The following is a 14,126-nucleotide window of genomic DNA, read 5'->3' as shown; positions in this document are numbered from 1 at the left end:
TGACTGATGTATATGTCTCCTTGTATATGTATTCCTACATGTGTTATGCATCTGAAGATGGTAGCTTAAAAAGCTGGTAACTTCTCCTATAGGTGGTCAAATCTTTTCAGTTCTACTCTGTTATTCGGTTGCAAAGGCAGACATGTCTTATGTATATATGTGTTATAGAGCCCCTCAAATATACTATTGAATACCCATCTGCCCTGTATTGTTTGTGAGCAGACAGAAATGCAAACACCTTTTGTTTTACACACATTTACAGAGTATGCTGTTTGAAACACAGGTATTCAAGTGTTTATATGTTTATTTTCATTTAATATGTCACTAGTTAAAAGCATAGACATGCATGCAAACGTTCACAAACTTGGTCATACTTACAACAGTGATATGCTTAGGATTGCTGTTTTATATTTGGTAGGCCTAACATTCTGAGTAGTCAATTAATGGTGAACCTTCATGAGAAAAGTGAGGTTCTTGACATCTTCGGAGAAGGATTAGTGATTAGGGTATTTGTATGAGTCTGTTGTAAGGTACAGTCAAAGTAGGCCTCTTTCTGCACCTCTGTTGGTTCTTTCTGCACATCTCTTGCTTCTTTCTGCACATTTCTACCTCTTTCTGGACTTCTGTTGCCTCTTTCTGCATTTCTCTTGCTTCTTTCTGCACCTTTCTTTCTCTTTCTGCACCTCTCTTGACTCTTTCTGCACTTCTCTTGCTTCTTTCTGTGCCTTTCTTCCTCTTTCTGCACATGTCCTATCATTGTAGGCATAATTAGAAATTAGCATTAAAAAATCCCTAGAGATTCACTGAAAAAACACGTTTCAGGGATGTTATAGTTAGGGATTAGCATTTAAAAAACCTAAGAAATTAATTGAAAAAACCATTGCTTTCAGGGACGTTATAGTTAGTCAGACATTTCACTCATACAAAACCAGAGGAATTCGGCTGTTGTAGTTAGCTGAGCTAACTATAACTCACGCCCCCGCAATGCACTGCTGATGACTTCACATATTAAATCACTCATGACATGATCAGTGACATCACTGATGACATCACTGACGACATCTCAAATGACATCACTGATGACATCATGCACGTGATCATTTAATGTACCTCCTCACACCCTATTATAAACTTTGATACACCCACTCTAAAATACAGACTACCAATTTTGAAGCCATCAATAGATCAATACCAGTTAGTACATAACCGCTCACCGATTCATATGTCTACACACAGATCCACTCACCAACCCATACAGTCACTCATACATGCAGTCATTCATCAATACAGCCACTGACATATCCACTCATACACCCATACAGACACTCACACACTGCCACTCATCTAAAGAGTTACTCAAACACCTAATCAGTCACCCAAAGAATCAATCACACTGCCATTTACTCACCTACAGTTATACACACACACACCACCTCACTTATTCATACAGATAGTACCATATACTTACTCTCTTCTACAATCATTGACATAAGCACACACTTATCCATGCAGCCACTGTCACAATCACTCACTGTCACATTTAGTCACTTATATACCCCAACACTCGCATATACTGCCTTTCACATATGTAGTTACTTACACATATACCACTGAGACATCCATTCACTCACCAAAACAGCTATAAGCAAACTCACTCACCCGTACAGACCCTAACACATGCACTCATGAACCCATACACCCAGTAAATCACCCACTCACACATCCATGCAGGGAGTTACACACACCCCCACACAACCACACAGACACTCAGGCACCCAGTAGGCAGTAATAGTTAGGACCTTGTTTCTATTCAAAAAGCGTTTTTTCTTTTGCCAATATCTTTGGCGCCATTTGATGAATGGTTCGCTCTGGTCAGCTCCTGTCTTGAAAGTTTTGGGGTGATTCGTGAAGCGGGGGCCCGAGAAAAAAGGAGGGTCCCAAAACACGCTTTCCCCATGTTAATTTTCATAGGGACTTTAGACATGGCTACAGCCCGAACTGCTAAATGGAATTACACCAAAAGGGTAAAAATTGTAGCTCTTGGTTCAGAAAGCAACCTTTTTTTAAATTGTGCAAATTCATTAAGTAGTTGCTGAGAAATAAAAAAAATATATATATCGATATCTGAACACTGAGGAGAATTCGTGACTCCTCCTGAGCACAAGCTTCATTCTGATTGGCTGCCAACAGTCCAAACCAGGTAACCGTTTCACAAGCAAACAGTAAAAAAAAGATAAAAAACAAGAAAAGGGGGCAGGGTAGAAACACCTTGACATCCTAGGCCTGCTCAGGGCCAAAAAAAGCATTTTTTTAAAAAAACAATTTGGCCAAATTCGCACTGGGTGTGCGCATCCGGCTGAGAAAATAAAAAAACGAAGCGCGGACTACCACGCTTTGTTTTAATGAGCCCCATGGTGGGCCAGGTCCCGTGGGCAATATATAAATATATGCTTGGACCGCACTGGCCCCCACAGCCCCAGGGACCGCCATCTCCTGGGGCTTGTGTAATTAGAGGTGGGGGGCCGGTGGCCTCCATCTCCCCCGGGCTTTATTTAAATATGGGCAGGGCAAGCGCCCCCGTAGCCCTGGGGACTGTCACCTCCCCAGGGCTTGTGTAATTAGAAGTGGGTGGGCCACACAGGCTCCCCCTAGCCTGGGGGACTGCCACCTCCCCGGGGCTTTATTTAAATATGTGCGGGGCACACTGCCCCCAGAGCCCTGGAGACCACCACCTTCCAGCGGCTTTTTTGTTGTTGTGAGTGGAGGGGCTCATGGGCCCCCAAACCCTGGGGACTGCCACCTTCCTGGGGCTATTGTGTGGGGGCTCCTGCCCCCCTCCACACTGTCCTGGGGACCACCACCTCCCCGGGGCATTTAATAAATAACACACAGGGGTTCATAGCGGACCCTTGGCCCCGGGGACCACCACCTCCCCAGGGCTATTTACATGTTGGGAGGGGGGCCGCGCGGCCCCCCTCCTGGTGCCCTAGATGGCCCTGGTGAATGCCACCCCCCACGGCCGGCTCCTGCAATGTCCCGGATGCTCACCCCCGGGACATTGTCATTTGCTCTGGCCATGCTCCCGCCCTTCCATAGCAAGCACTGCTTTTCTTCTTGGAAGCAAGAGCAGGAAACCTGCTCTCGCTTCCAAGAAGCAAAGCAGTATTGCTTTTGGGCAAAGGGAGCTGCATGTTAGCAGCTCTTCTTGTCCAAAAGCAATGCCGGCTCCCGCAGGAGGCGGGGAGCTGGCTGGGACTGTGGGGGCATTGGGGCTCCTCCCACGGTCCTCAACTTGAGGGCTGGCCCCAGAAGATGGGGTCTGCGGGGCCAGAAGTGGCCCTGGAGGGGGCCCACTTGGCCCCGTCCCCTTTATTTCACTATTAATATTTATTATTTTTAAAGGAAGGCCGGCCCGGGGGGTGGCGTCCCCGGGGCCATATTCTGGCCTTAGGAGGGGGGCCATAGGGGGCTTACTGGAGATAAGAGGTAGGCTAGTTGGCCACTAAGGACCCTCAGCAGCAAAGGGGACTTCAATAGGGCACTCGACCTCAGACCTGGGGAACTGGGTTCGAGTCTCGGTAATGATGCTGAACATCCTGTGAATCTGGGCAAATCACTTAATCTCCCTGTGCCTAACAAAAAAAAAAAAATGAATGTGTGTCCTCGTGTAATGTAACTGGTGCTATGTAAAGCGCTCTGATACCTGATTGGATTCGGGTCAAGTTTGCGCTATATAAAACTCTGCAAAAAAAAAAAAATCCCCAACCAAGAGCATGCCAGGGACTGCGTTTGCAGAGTGGTGGGCAAAGGGGGCATGGCCTGCTATGAAAACTTAGCAATCCTGCTCTGTGGGACTTACTGGAGGTAATAGGAGGCGTAGTTGACCCCCAAGGATGTCCTTGGGGGCCAACTACCCCTCTTGTTACCTCCAGTAAGTCCCACACAGTGGGATTCCTAAGACGTCTTCGGAGGCCACGCCCCCTTTCTACACCACTCTGCAAACGCGCCTCCTGGCATACTACAGGATGGGGATGAAGTCCACTTTACTCCTGAGGGACTTTGGGGGCCAAGAAGCCCTCCTGGTACCTCCTGTAAGTCCTACACAGTTATTCCTGAGTGCTGGTCGGAGGCCCAGCACCCTTTCTCCACCACTCTGCAAATGCAACTACTAGTTAAAGAAGCATTTGCAATGTAATAGGTTTCACATTTGCGAGACTTAGAGCAATTGGCGTTGGAAATGTAAAAAATGTTTACTCATGTTTTTGGGTGTAGAGTGGATGTATGTTGTGTGTAGTGGAATTATGTGGTATGTTGTCCAGTGAAATTATGTGAATAGAAAGTATGTGGTATTTAGTGTATAGGAATTATGTGGAGTGGGATTATGTATTTTGGAGAGCAATTATGTGGTATTGTAGTCTGTGTTGTGGAGTGGTAACCTCAGGTTTAGTCTTCCTCATTTCCATAGAAACTAAACTATACACTCAGTGAGACATAAAACAAAAGGAACCACTGAGGAGCACTTCTGGACCTAGTCAGAGGTATGAGCAGGGCCATTGGAATTATTTGACTGTTCGGCTGCACCAATTGTCACATAATTAAACATTTTCCGCATTTGCCAAATATTCCATTATCTGCTGCCTAATCTGCATATTTGAACAAAAAAAGCCTTGTTTCTAGCTCCATCAGCTCAAATGTTCCCAAAAATGCAGCTTCATGTGTTACAGCGTGGTGGAAGGCCCTTTGCAAAGCTGGAATGGTCACATGTTACTTATTGCTGAATGTGGATGTTAAATTGGTACTAATGGTGCACAAACCTCTCTTCTTTCTGTGCCTCTCTTGCCTCTTTCTGGATTTCTCTTACATCTTTCTGCACCTTTCTTCCACTTTCGGCACCTCACTGTCTTCTTTCTGCACTTCACTTGCATCTTTCTGCACTTCTCTTGCCCCTTTCTGCACCTCAATTGCCTCTTTCATCACCTCTGTTGCTTTTTTTATGCAGATCTCTTGCCTCTTTCTGCACCTCTCTTGCCTCTTTCTGCACCTCACTTGCATCTTTCTGCACCTCACTTGCCTTTTTCTGCACATCTCTTGCTTCTTTCTACAACTCTCTTGCCTCTTTCTGCTCCTCTCTTGCCTCTTTGTGCATTTCTCTTGCCTGTTTATGCACTTCCCTTGCCTCTTTCTGCACCTCTCTTGCCTCTTTCTGCACTGCACTTCTCTTTTTCTGCACTTCTCTTGCTTCTTTCAACAACTCTATTGCCTTTTTCTGCTCCTCTCTTGCCTCTTTGTGCATTTCTCTTGCCTGTTTATGCTTCTCCCTTACCTCTTTCTGCACCTTACTCTCTCCCTTCTGCACCTCTCTTGCCTCTTTCTGCACTTCTCTTGCCACTTTCTGCACTTCTCGAGCCTCTTTCTGTACCTCTCTTGCCTCTTTCTACGCCTCAAATGCCTCTTTCTGCACTTCTCTTGCCTCTTTCTACACTTATCTTGACTCTTTCTATACCTCTCTTGCCTCTTTCTAAACCTAACTTGCCACTTTCTGCTCTTCTCTTTCTGAACCTCACTCTCTTCTTTCTGCACCTCTAGTGCCTCTTCCTGCAATTCTGTTGCTTCTTTCTGCACTTTTATTGCCTCTCTCTGCATCCTTCTTGTCTCCTTCAGCACCTCTGTTGCTTCTTCCTGCACTTCTCTTCCTTCTTTCTGCACCTCACTTGCCACTTTCTGTTCTTCTCTTTCTGAACCTCACTCTCTCCTTTCTGCACCTCTATTGCCTCTTCCTGCAATTCTGTTGCTTCTTTTTGCACTTTTCTTGCCTCTTTCTGCACCATTCTTGTCTCTTTCAGCACCTCTGTTGCTTCTTCCTGCACTTCTCTTCCTTCTTTCTGCACTCTCTCTCCTCTTTCTGTACCCCTCTTGACTCTTTCTGCACTTCTGCTGGTTCTTTCTGCACTGCTCTTGCTTCTGTATGTACCTCTTTTGCAAATTGCTGCATCCCTTTTGTGTCTTTATGTAACCCTCTGCCCTCTTTCTGCACCTCTCTTGCCTCTGTCTGCACACATGTTCCCTCTTTCTGCACCCCTTTTATCTGTTTCTGCAACTCTCTTCCCTCTTTCTGCAGTTTTCTTGCCTCCTTCTGCACCTCACTTGCCTCTTTTTGCACTTCTCTTGCCTCTTTCTGCACCTCTCTTGACTCTTTCTGCACCTCTGTTGGTTCTTTCTGCACAGCTCTTGTTTCTGTCTGCACCTCTTTTGCAAATTTCTGCATCCCTCTTGCCTCTTTCTGTCCTACTCTGCCCTCTTTTTGTACCTCTCTTGCCTCTGTCTGAACACGTCTCCTCTTTCTGCACCCCTTTTACCTGTTTCTGCAACTCTCTTGCCTCTTTCTGCAGTTCTCTTGCCTCCTTATGTACCTCACTTGCCTCTTTCTGCACTTATCTTGCCTCTTTCTGCAGCTCTCTTGCTTCTCTCTGCACTTCTGTTGTTTCTTTCTATACCCCTGTTGTCTCTTTCTGCACTTATGTTCCCTCTTTCTGTACTTTTCTTGCTTCTTTCTGTACTTCTCTTGCTTCTTTCTCACCTCTCTTGCTTCTTTCTGCGCCATTCTTCCCTTTTTTGCATCCCTCTTGCCTCTTTCTGCTGTTCTCTTGCCATTTTCTGTACCTCTCTTGCTTCTTACTGCACCTCACTTGCCATTTTCTTCACTTCTCTTGCTTCTTTTCACACCTCTGTTGCTTCTTTCAGCAATTCCCTTGCCTCTTTCTGCCCTTTTCTTGCTTGTTTCTGCCCCTCTCTTGCATCTTTCGTCACCTCTGTTGCCTCTTTCTGTACCTCACTTCCTTCTTTCTGCACCCCCTTGCCTCTTTTGCACCCCTTTTCTCTTTCTGTGCTCTCTTGTGTCTTCCTGCACCCCTGCTCCCTCTTTCTACACCTTTCCTGCCTGATCTTCACCTCTCTTGCCTCTTTCTGTACCTCTGTTGCTTCTTTCTGCACTTCTCTTGCTCTTTCTGCACCCTTCGCGCCTCTCTCAGCACCTCTGTTGTTTCTTTCTGCACCTCTCTTGCTTCTTTCTGCACCCTTTTTCCCTTTTTTGCATCCCTCTTGCCTCTTTATGCTGTTCTCTTGCCATTTGCTGTACCTCTCTTGCCTCTTACTGGACCTCACTTGCCACTTTCTGCACTTCTCTTGCTTCTTTCCACACCTCTGTTGCATTTTTCAGCAATTCTCTTGCCTCTTTCTACATTTATCTTGCTTGTTTCTGCCCCTCTCTTGCATCTTTCGGTACCTCTGTTGCCTCTTTATGCACCTCACGTTCTTCTTTCTGCACCCCTCTTGCCTCTTTTTGCACCTCTCTTGTGTCTTTCTGCACCCCTGTTCCCTCTTTCCACACCTTTCCTGTGTGTTTCTTCACCTCTCTTGCCTCTTTCTGTGCCTCTGTTGCTTCTCTCTGCACTTCTCTTGCTCTTTCTGCACCCTTCGCACCTCTCTCAGCACCTCTGTTGCTTCTTTCTGCACTTCTCTTCCTTCTTTCTGCACCCCTCCTGCCTCGTTCTGTACTTGTCTTGACTCTTTGTGCACCTCTCCTACCTTTTTCTGCACCCCTCTTGCCTCTTTTTGTACCTCTGTTGGTTCTTTCTGCACTGCTCTAGCTTCTTTCTGCACCTTCCTTGTCTCTTTCTGCACTTCTCTTGCTTCTTTCTGCACCTCTCTTGCTTCTTTCTGCACCCCTATTGCTGATTTTTGAACCTCTATTAGTTCTTTCTGCAATGCTCTTGCTTCTTTCTGCACCTCTTTTGTACATTCCTGTACCCCTCATGCCTCTTTCTGCACCCCTCATCCCTATTTTTCCAACTCTCTTGCTTCTTTCTGCACTTCTCTTGCTTCTTTCTGCACCTCTCTTGCACATTTCCGTATCCCTCTTTCTGCACTCTTGTTCCCTCTTTCTGTACCTTTCTCACCTGTTTCTGCGCCTCTCTTGTCTCTTTTGGCACGTCTGTTGCTTCTTACTGCACTTCTCTTCCCTCTTTCTGCAACCCTCTTGCCTCTTTAAGCACCTCTGTTGCTTCTTTCTGCACTTCTCTTGCTTCTTTCTGCACCCCTCTTGCTTCTTTTTGTATCCCTTTTGCCTCTTTGTGCACCTCTCCTGCCTCCTCCTGCACTTCGCTTGCTGTTTTCTGCAGTTCTCTTGCCTCTTTCTGCACCTCTTTTGCTTCTTTCTGCACTCTTCTTGCCTCTTTCTGTGCCCATCTTGCCTCTTTCTGCACCACTGTTGGTTCTTTTTATACACCTGTTGCTTCTTTCAGCGATGTTCTTGCCTCTTTCTGCACTTCTCTTCTTTCTGCACCCCTCCTGTCTCATTCTGCACCTTTCTTGCCTCTTTGTGCATCCCTCCTACCGCTTTATGCACCCCTCTTGCCTCTTTTTGCACCTCTGTTGGTTCTTTCTGCACTGCTCTTGCTTTTTTCTGCACTTCACTTGCCTCTTTCTGCACTTCTCCTGCTTCTTTCTACACCTCTGTTGTTTCTTTCAGCAATTCTCTTGCCTCTTTCTGCAATTCTCTGGCCTGTTTCTGCACTTATCTTGCATCTTTCTGCACCTCTGTTGCCTCTTTCTGCACCTCACTTGCTTTTTTCTGCACCTCACTTGCTTCTTTCTGCACCCCTCTTGCCTCTTTCTGCACCCCTCTTTTCTCTTTCTGCGCCTTTCCTGCCTGTTTCTGCACCTCTCTTGCTTCTTTCTGTACCTGTTGCTTCTTTCTGCACTTTTCTTCCTTCTTTCTGCACCCCTCCTGCCTCTTTCTGTACCTCTCTTGCCAATGTGTGCATCTCTCCTGCCTCTTTCTGCACCTCTCTTGCCTCTTTCGGCACCTCTCTAGCTTCTTTCTGCACTTCTCAATACTCTTTCTGCTCCTCTGGCTTAGAGGTAGTTTTAATCCCCCTGTCCTATTATGTACTAGGGTCTTACAGGGGAGGTCATGCCAATCACAGGGGTACCCCAACCCATAGTATACCCTAGTGTATGTAGATGTTTTCACTGTATTCTAAGTGTCTTTCAGCATAGCACTGGCTCCGGGCCTGGTTAGTCAGAGTCAGTTACCACCAGTACCAGTCAGCAAAAAGTTGGGGGACAGGATGACTTTGCAACAAGGCCTCTTTCTGCACCTCTGTTGGTTCTTTCTGCACCTGTCATCATCTTTCTGGACTGCTGTCACCTCTTTCTGCATTTCTCCTGCTTCTTTCTGCGCCTTTCTTCCTCTTTCTACACGTCCTACATCTGTAGGCATAGTTAGAAATTAGCATTTAAAAAACCTTTGAAATTCATTGACAAAACCATAGGTTTCAGGGACGTTATAGTTAAAATTTAGCATTTCAAAAACCTTTGAAATTCACTGAAAAAAACATAGGTTTCAGGGACGCTATAGTTAGGAATTAGCATTTAAAATACCTTTGAAATTCACTGAAAAAAACATAGGTTTCAGGGACGATATTATTATTAATAGCATTTAAAAAACCTTAGAAATTCAATGAAAAATCCACAGGTTTCAGCGATGTTATAGTTAGTTGGACATTTCACTCATACAAAACCAGAGAAATTCAGCCGTTCTAGTTAGTTGAGGTAACTCGTGCCCCCGCAATGCACTGCTGATGTCACATATTACATCACTCATGACATGGTCAGTGACATCACTCATGACATCTCAAATGACATCACTGATGACATCATCCAGTGACTGTGTGTTTCTGTAAAGTTTAAATATGTTTTATATATATATAGGCCAAGGTGTATTGAAGAATGAGTGGGTGTATGACAGTCTGAATGGATGATTCAGTAGGTGCATGACTGACTGTATAAGTGAGTGATTAAACGTGTCTTACTGGATGCATAGGTTATGACAGATTGAGGCCAATGGAGGATGATGAACATTTCACATTGGGCCTTCTTTTAGCATTCCACAACACCTTGCAGTATATTTTTCATGTGTTTTTTACAAAAGGTATGCCTATGCACATAATTTTTTCAAAGATACAAAGGAACACGAGTATAGATGCAGAAAATACAGACTTTCGTTATCAGTGGGATCCAAAATTAGTATACAGAAAAGCAGAAATGATTGGGCTCAGAATAGGTTGTTTTTAGTGTTCCAATTTTTTTTTTTTCTCACTCGTGTGATGGCGCATTTGAAATTTGGCTGAGTTGAAATCAAATAGTTGTATCAAATGAGCAGGTATGCAAGCTGAGAACTCTTCAGACGGGAAATAACTAGGGACTATGCCTGAAGTTGCATGGGTGTAGTAAGCAGGTAAATTGATTATGCAGTGGCATGATTCATACCAATGTACATAAAACTCAAGGCAAGGAATGCAGAGTTTATTTTAATTTTTTATTATTCATTTATTATTTTTTAGGTCGAGCCAAGGGCCAGCGCACAAATGCGCTGCTCTACGAGACTTATTATAGACGAGTAGCGAATAGATGCCCAGCTCACTCTCCGACCATGTTTGCTATTGGCTTGTGTCATTATCTGTCCTAAAGCTGGCTTCTGATTCATCAATAGGCTTGTTAGTCCCTCCTTAGTACCACTTCCTCTTCATTTGTCACCTCCCATGGCAACTGGCCCCTTTACTTTGAGTATTACACAGTGCATGTTATTTAGACTGTGAGCACTATTTTCTTTAATGTGTTTCTCCTACTGCATTCTTTACTCCCCCTCCCTCCCATTGTCCGTGCCTTCTCACCCCGCCCGCCCGTTGTCCGTGCCTTCTCCCCACCACCCCCGCCCTCCCTCCCGTTGTCCGTGATGACTACCATTTGCAATGCAATAGGTCTTGCGTAAATGCGAGATCTATTGCATTTCAAATGCTTGTTTATTATGTATTAAGTCCTGCCCACAGCGTCCTTGATTAATGCAATGAAAACACATTTGAAAGAAATTAAAATAGGAATGTCCAGAAACAGTTGTGGTATGGTGCACTTTGAGGCTTCCGATTGGTGGTTAGCTGCTGGTTGCAAAACCCTAAATTTAATACATGCATGGCTGCGGTCTCATAAAGGATGCGGGGGAAAAAAGGAAACAAATCAGCAAATACAGATAAAATGTGTCGTATGTTAAACCAAGAAATTGAAAATATATTGAAGGAAACATAAGTGATCTGGTTTCCTGATGAACAGTTAAGAATTTAAGAAAAACTACTCTAGGTTTTACCTGGATGAGTTTGTACAGACTATGAATTCTTGAGTTTTGTAGATGAAATGGGGAAAGACATGAGGTTTTTTCATTGCTGTAATATTGAAATGTAGGTTTTAACTATTGCCAACGGGTGAAACATGGAATGTGACGTATAATTGCCCCGGAGAAAATCTCACATGCAATAATGTTCTTTTCTAAGGGGTGATTCTTCCATTCAGTACTGAAACAACGCCCCCCTCCCCCAAATGAAGTTCAAAATTGGGTACTGAGGTGCTCACAAAAGCACTCTCTGCTAAGAAACAACACACTTCAAATCATCCAGTACAACATATTAGACAAAATATCCTTCACAGGTCCAACGAAGCAAAGATATGCCATATAGATGGGTGCCATCATGCTCACAACAGTATATGCCTTACCCAAAATCCACAAGCTTAATGACAACAGAACAAGTTAAACAAATGATTACACACACCGGACAGTTTGTATAGACCAGTAGATGGATACCAGAACTCCAAGTTTAGTTAACATACTCACATAACTTGTTAGGCATAAGGTAAACAAATAATCCAGACAGCACTTAAATGTTTTGGCAGAACCCCCATAGGACCCATTACACTTGTTCCCATGTTAAATTCTTTTAATCATTGGGCTCTTGTTCAATCCTCTCTTTCGAAGAGTTGTGTGATAGTGGAGTTAGTTCTCATTGGCTGTATCTCATGGAGCAAATGTCCCAAAAATAAAAGAAGAAACTGTAACAGTCGACTTGCTTTCCAAGCCTAAACTTCCCCTCCCCCAACACACAAATATAAGAACCTGTAAACAGGCCAGACAACACACGCCTAAGGAGGAACATCAATTATCTGAAGGCAAGACCATGCTGATGTGTTCCATCAACTTGATACATTCTGATCCAAGCCCAAAACTGGGGCCATTGAATTTATGATCAAAGCTGTGGAAACCAAATTGAAGATCCTCATTGGAAAAATGATCTTGGGTGCAACTGAAGAAAGCTTCAGCTTCTAGGCACATTCCTGCGCAGACAGGGACTCTTTGTTCTGGGGATTCTGTGAGTTTCAAAATTGTTCGATCTGGACCATATTAGCCATGGAGTCGCAGTTTGAAACACAGAACACACACAGCAGTTTTGGGATTCTTGGGGGGAAAGGATGAAGTAGCCACTTGTAAGAGGTGACATCCCTAGTGAATGACCTCTCCAGTGATTTGAGAGGTTCAGAAGTGGTCTCCTTTGACGCAACCTTGGCTACCTACTAAAAACAACAGACAAAGAAGTGGCACAGTGATTCCCTAGAGATAGGGAAAGGATTCTTGATGCCAAGGTAGAAACAAAAGGAGGAGCAATATGAGGGACAGCAAGTGTCTATGTTCTCTAACTAATGTCCAACAACAACATTAGAGTGGATCGTTCTCTTGGGGGGGGGGGCGGTAAGGAAACAGTTTCAGGGATTGGGGATTCCTACGTAGGACAGCTGCACAGCATGGATTAAGGTAGTGTTTGATAGCAACTTAAGGCACTTTGGTACAAACACGATGCTAACCCAGTTGCTCATTGAAAGGAATACAAGAGAATAAGGCTTGCTAAGAGTTCACTCTTGATGCTTGCTTCTACAGTTCCTTTGCTGAACACTTGAAAAAGACAACTGAATCCACAGCTGAACTAGATTTGGTACGTCCTCCTTGAAACACAATATATTTAAACTTTATGTCTGTGTTATTTTGTTTTCCGGTGTTAAAAATATGTTACTGTTGTTGTTTTGCTGTTTTTCCTACTAGGCAGTTTGCTTGATGACAATTCTTAAGTGCTTTTATGATAAAATTCATAGGATCTTGTATAATTACAAGTCGAAAAAAAAAATCCTAACCTTCATAGCTCATCAACCCATCAACCATTAAAACACACCTACTGTAAGCAACAATAGAACCGTAATTAGACAACTGAAGTTACAGCTCGCAAAGAAAACCAACTCCAGTGTGTGTTGGAATCCATGAGAGCAGGGTGAAAAGGTACCATTAGCTCTAATATTCCTATATGATTAGCCCTGAGCTCTGTTGCTTTTTTTCTTTGTTGTTATGTAATACAACATGTGTATTTGTAAAAAGTATGCTCGCAACATGGGGTATCTAGACATGACACATGTATATTTTAATCCAACTCGGCAGTACTCTTTTCAGAGACCTCAGAAGTATGAATGGATGAGGGTGTCAAGCCATGATAAGCATAGATTACTACAGGAGTTGCATGAGTTCATGGGGCCACACGACCTGGGTTTTCAGCCAATACTTAGATTTAACAATGACCACAACATTAAATGGCGTAAGGGAGAACCTCAAGATTAGGGAGAGCATGGACGTCAATCAGGGGCAGCAGATGCTAAAGGGGGCTCGCCCTTAGGCACCCACAACACTGTCTGGCTGCCCATGGGGGCATCATTTATGAATGCAGTGGCAGGAACAGAATGCAAGGGGGGCTCTTATGGTCTGATTACAAGTTCCCTGAAGGGATAGATTGTTTCTAATGCACCCCATAAATCCTGGCAACCCAGTGTTCAGAATGTATCAGTTGCGATACGTAGCACCTATTCCAAGTATCTTTCTTTAATGGAGAAAAACATACAGATGTGTGTGCTTATTGCATCAAAATGTGTATGCCTCTGTAAAAACCAGGCCTTTTTCATGGCTAAATTACAACAGGGGGGACCTGACGAAATATAGGGGGGGGGGGGCTTTATTTCACCCAGTAATTACCAGGTTCAATAAACATCACCTGACAATTATGATCCCCGCGCAAAAACCTGCTTGTTCTTGGAGCACCATTTGATGGGCCAGTTGTAATCAGGCTCTCTGACTGTAAGCGTTCTTTTTGGAGTTTGCAGTTTGCCAATACATAGCACATCAGTAGCAAATATTAAAATTTTGGAGG

The sequence above is a fragment of the Triturus cristatus genome, chromosome 2_2 (assembly GCF_964204655.1).
Source record: "Triturus cristatus chromosome 2_2, aTriCri1.1, whole genome shotgun sequence".
NCBI classification, from domain to species: domain Eukaryota; kingdom Metazoa; phylum Chordata; class Amphibia; order Caudata; family Salamandridae; genus Triturus; species Triturus cristatus.
The sequence above is the reverse complement of the archived record's forward strand: the minus strand, read 5'-3'. Positions refer to the sequence as shown.